Genomic DNA, 6,265 nt, shown 5'->3' with positions numbered 1-6,265 from the left:
TTTAGACTCACGTCACTTTTGATAGAAAATTCGAAATATGTCAAGATCGGATATTACATATGAATTATGTCTAGAATTTAAAAAAGTAATGATCTGCAGGGTGTTCTATTTAAAATGAAAAAGTTGTTAGTTGTCCACGAGAACACAAACACACTGTATATATAACAATGGAATATTTAAAAAGTATAAATGATTTCAAACTATTTTTTTCTGTAATTGTTTACAGATTTTGAGATAGGTATCATCCTATACTAAACGAAATCGTATTTGTATTAGTATTTACTGTGTAAGTCATCCAGAACCCTATGCTCTTCTTTGGGACAATTGTTTTCACCTAGACCAATTTTTGTTCCTTTATAAGGATGAATACAAACTCCCATAGTAACTTCCTCGAAACTTAATGTAAAAGAAAAACAATCAATAACTAACCATTTTATTAATAAATATATTTTTACATGTAAAAATATAATAAATTATACACAAAGAGTATTACTTAGGTTAGATCGGAACTAACACAGTGAACTGAGCTCTTAAGATATTCATTATTCGTTACTAAACATCTAGCAATATTTTTCGAAAATATACATACCTACATGAAGGTTGTAAGGAAACCGCAATTTCTAAACCAGACAGAGCAAAATCGATTAATGGGATCGATTTTTGAGTAACATTTGATGTAAAAACCCTATTGCAATATCTCACTACCGACCAAGATAGAGGTTCGTATTTCAATTTGGTTCTTTTTGAAAATAGCCGGTAACTTTTTTGTTTATAAACATTTCGGGTTCGGATAAACACATTATAAGGGCACTTTTTCTAGACAAATGCACTGACGTACGTACATTTTTCTATACGTAATATTTTTTCTATAATTCTTGCCTTTTTCACAAATGAGTACAACTTTTTTACTATTGGTATGTTATTAAAAATGGTAGAGACATTTTTGTTTATGTAGAGGTATGTCGTGCCTATGTTAATGAAGAGACCAAAGAGTTATCAACAATAATTCAACTAATCGGGAAACTTTAAGCAGGACGGAATCGCGTCTGTAAAGAGGCGAAGAACTCGTTTCCAGTATTGGAGGCGAGGGCGCCAAAATGTATATTCGACAAGCCCTACACGACAAACATTAGAGGGAATATACGCATGAACATAACAGATATAAATAAGAGTAAAAAAGGATCGAGAGTATACTGAAAACATCTTAAACTGAACATTGTGATGGCTTTGAGTAAGAATCCCAGTGTGCTGCAGACGGAGCTCGCTGTAGCCGCAGGAGCAATCATCTGGACCAAAGTTATTGGTAAAACGGTATGTGTAATAGACTACGTTTTACGTCAGAACTACCATTAGAATGTCACCGTGCCCTCGTTGACGCGTCAGCCGACAATATGGTCATCCTTAGTTGGATTAAAAAGCAAGCGCATTCCAGAGCCAATCATGGCGCCGACTTCCTGTCGGTCGGTCCGGCGACGTCGGTCATTGAAGAGCTGGTAAGGGAAACCTTCCGGAAATAATTTTACAACTGTTGACTAGAAAACTATTGACACATCAAAACGAAACAGCAGTCCAACCATACATGACTATGTCCAGGAAAATGCTGCGCATGGCCACAGGTGTTCTTACGAGTCATTCCTTTCTTAATGAACAATAATTCGCATAATTGAGTTTTGAGTAGCATCCCCACGTGCAGGGCATGCAGGCAATCGAACACATTCTGTGGGTAAAGTCTTGCTTGACGAATCATATCTACCCCCTACGGTAATCAGGGAGCTCTTGGAGCTGTCATAGCCCACGTGGAGCTATACTTACACTTACAGATACAGAACAGAAATTTGGTACAGTTTTATACCAGATGATGACATTAGCCACACTATCTTAAGACGTATCAAAGCAGTAATGAGTTGAACAAGCGATATAGCACAGTAGTGATTTGCTGTTATTTGGTTTCATTGATTTTTATAAAGACGGTACACTATTTTAGGTCAATGTTGTATGTTATTAGAAATGTATATTACTTTTTATACTACAACAATTTTTATTAAAGAACGTAGTTTTGATACTTGGTCGACTTTACTGAGACTAAAGTTACCATATAAAATAATGAATTCATACTCATTTAAGTTATAAAAAAAAACTAAGTACGCGATGGCAAAGAGTACTCCGATAATGATTTTATCCGAATAAAGAATTTTCATGAATAAAAAAGTTATAGCCAACTTTCAAAATAGTTCAAACTTCTCCGTTGGTAGTGCGGTTTCTACCATTTTAAATTTTTCCAAAATCAAACCCATGACACGTAAGTTGATTTTGCTCTTTCTACTTTAAAACTAGGTTTTCCCTATTAAAGTTAAAAAATTCCAATCACGACCACCCCGTACAATTATCTAGTTGGAAGAACAATAATTATAGTCAGATCGTACATGTTAGTTTTACGCACGATTATTCCGAGGAACGCAGACATTTCGAAAGCCAACAAATATCATATTCATTTGTTGTGAATTGATCAAGGTTTAATACCAACCGGTTTATATTTGCAAAACAAAAAAGTTAAAAAACTTTCGCACTGTCCAAATACAATTATCGTCCTTCGTGTAAACGTATTATAAAATTCAAAAGTTTGATCAAAAATCTGATTTTTAGCTGTGTTATTTAGTTTTAGTACAAAAAAGTATATATACCCATTTCCACAATGTTTAATTCGCTTCCGTTATCTTTGCTGCTAGTAAAATGTCCTGTTTTGTTTTATATTTCGCAATTTACATCTAAAACGTGGTCATAAATTTGGCAACAATTTACTACAAAACAAATTCTAAGAGACAAAACGAAGCAAAGTTTAGGGAAAAAACTTTCCCTCATCTTTTCTATCTACGGAAACAACGTTTGAAACTATTGCTTGTCTAGCCACACTACTTTAAGAAATAAATGTCTACTTAATTAGTAAATAATTTTTTGTATATCTTAACTTCTCTAACAGTAACAATGATTATTTTTAGGTAGAGTTTTGAAATTTATTTATTTCAAGAATTTATTTATTTAATCAGTCTTGAAACGGGTTGGAAATCTATAGCGTTCGGTGCAATATATTCCTTGCTTTTATGGGCAAATTTTAAAACATACGATTGTCCTGTTTTGTGTAGCAACTTCTTCAAATTTGATTATTTTTATGTACTCGCATATTACTGAATTAGTATTGAGCAATAATAACCTCTTGGTTGCCGTTTAGGTTGAAATTAAAGGATAATGTTAACAGTTTAGGTGTAGTAGTAGATATTTTTAAATTTTCGCGGTATAGTGGGCGGATAGTTACATGAAATTGAAATTTGATCCTTGTCACAGATAAACGGCTATAAGCTAAGACCCACCAATTCATATTCTCCGGCATTGGTTTTCATGGTAAGGTACTGCCCATTCCATAGTCGAGCGCCCGCCTAATAGCCCACCCTTGAATAAATTCACGTGCGTTGCCTAATTTCATTTCAAAAATACACCATAATACAAATTAGAGTAGAGTATTATTCACATATTTTTATTCGATTGCTTTACAAGAAACGGTAAAACCAAAAGCCGCCTATTTACACTTTCACTAATTGTGAATATATTCCTGTTTTTCGGTTATAGATTACTGTAAAGCGTCCTAATATGGGATGATGATATTAATACGGGAGACCTTAATATTTTTACAGAGCAAGTGGCGACATCGTTTGAATGTATCTTAAATTTCTCTCATCGACTTACAGTGTGCTTCATACACGCACTATCGTGTTAACGTAAACAGTTACGGTGAGTTAACGCAAGCATCCATTAACAGTAATTTGGTAGAAATTTAACATTAACATTAAAATTAACAAAATAAAGGTTCACGGTGGCATTAATTAAAAATTAATGGCGCAATAATCCAAAAATTCTTTTGTCAATTTGAAATCGAAATCGTTTTTGGGATATAAATCTTATAAAATATATAAAACTGCACATGGGCATATTTGATTTCATGTAAGAAATTAACGAAAAGTTAATGTTAATGCTTTAGATATCAGACCGAGCCATGTTACTCCAACTTCAAACGTATCATTGTAAATTAAACATAATTCAAACATACGCCCCGACAGCAGATAAATCTGACGAAGACATTGAGGAATTCTACAACGAAATTAATAACATCATACAATCTCTAAAATCAAGGGACATAACACTAGTATTAGGAGACTTCAATGCCAAGATTGGCAGACGTAGATTTGACAAATATGTGGGAGAATATGGACTTGGTAGGAGAAAAGAAAGAGGTGATAGACTGCTGCAATTTTGCCAAGAAAACGATTTTATTATATCGAATACGTTCTTCAAACTTCCAAACCGCCATTTGTACACCTGGAAATCTCCGCAAGACAACAAACAAAATATAGTCAGGAACCAAATTGACTACATCTTGATAGACCACAGATATAGGAATGTAATCAAATCAGTTAAAACCTACCCAGGGGCAGATGTCTCATCGGACCATAATCCACCAATAGCCCGGTTTTTAATAACACTTAAAAAAACAACGAGAAATACCAACAACAAATTGTATAGACGTATCGGGTCTAAAAATCCAAGAAACAAGACAAAGGCTACAAAAAAAGATCAATGACAACCTCAGATCCCTCAAAAACAATCAAATAACAGCGGAAGAAGACACGGACAAACAATGGAAAGATTTAAAAAATGCATTAATTGAGCCGAGCAAGACCATTCTGACAAAACAGAAAATAGGGAAAAAACAAGAATGGATGACTCCAGAAATTTTGAATTTGATGAACGAACGACGTGGTGTAAAAGACAACAATGAAGCATATAAGAATATTCAGAAAGAAATCCGATCACAGATAAGAGAAGCAAAAGAGGTATTCTACAAAAGAAAATGCGACGAAATAGAAGCCCTTCAAGAAAAGCACGACAGCTTCAATGTCCACAAGAAAGTAAAAGAACTGGCAGGGTTACAGAAAAAAAGACAACCGTCAATGCTCACTGACCAGAATGGCAAAATTATTATGGAAATGGAAGAAAAACTAAGAACAGAAGAATTACATAACAGAATTATTCGATAATGAGAGAGATATAAACAGAATAGTAACAGAACAAGAAAACAGTGGACCGGAAATAACTAAAGAAGAGGTCATCCATGCTATAAAAATCACAAAAGATGGAAAAGCTGCAGGGCCTGATGAGTTACCCTCTGAAATTCTCAAATTGATAGAAGAAGAAAACATACACAGTCTAACAGATCTGTTCAACACCATATACAAAACAGGTATTATACCCAGGGAATGGTTGCTATCAGCGTTCGTCACTATCCCAAAAAACATAATGCAGGGCAATGCACAGACTTTCGAACAATCAGTCTAATGAGTCATACGCTAAAAATATTTCTGAAAGTGATACATCACAGGATATACAAAACATTAGAACAAGATATCAGCGAGACTCAATTCGGTTTCCGAGGTGGCTTAGGCACAAGAGAAGCAATATTTGCCTTGAACGTTCTCGCCCAACGATGTATGGATATGAATCAGGATCTTTATATATGTTTCATTGATTACAACAAAGCCTTTGATAGGGTCCGACACGAACAACTTATCCAGCTTCTGAAAGAGAAGAACTTAGACACCAGAGATATAAAAATTATTACGAATCTTTATTTTAATCAAAAAGCAGTGGTAAAAATAGAAGGGAATAACACCGAAGAAATAGAAATCCGTCGAGGCGTTAGGCAGGGGTGCGTGCTATCACCGATGTTATTTAACCTTTACTCAGAGGAAATAATGAAACGAGCATTGGACGATGAAACGAAAGGACTAAAAATTAACGGAGTGCCTATCAACAATATAAGATATGCGGATGATACGATCCTGATAGCTACCAACCTAAACGAATTACAGATTGCAGTAGACAAAGTTAATACATCGAGTGAAGAGTTCGGACTGTCACTAAACGTAAAAAAGACTAAATTTATGATAATATCAAAAACAGCACAAAACAATTCACAAATTCATATAAATAACCACTCCATAGAAAAAGTTGACAGTTATAAATACTTAGGTACAATTGTAAATAAAAATAACGACTGCTCTGAAGAAATCAAAACTAGAATAGGATAGGCGAGAACAACATTTGTAAAAATGAAAAAGAGTGCTCTGTGGCAGCGGTCTCAGCTTGGATTTAAAAATCAGAATGGTGCGATGCTATGTTTTGTCGGTACTGTACTATGGTGTAGAGGCTTGGACTC

The sequence above is a fragment of the Cylas formicarius genome, unplaced genomic scaffold (assembly GCF_029955315.1).
Source record: "Cylas formicarius isolate icCylForm1 unplaced genomic scaffold, icCylForm1.1 PGA_scaffold_10__41_contigs__length_53128322, whole genome shotgun sequence".
NCBI classification, from domain to species: Eukaryota; Metazoa; Arthropoda; class Insecta; order Coleoptera; family Brentidae; genus Cylas; species Cylas formicarius.
The sequence above is the reverse complement of the archived record's forward strand: the minus strand, read 5'-3'. Positions refer to the sequence as shown.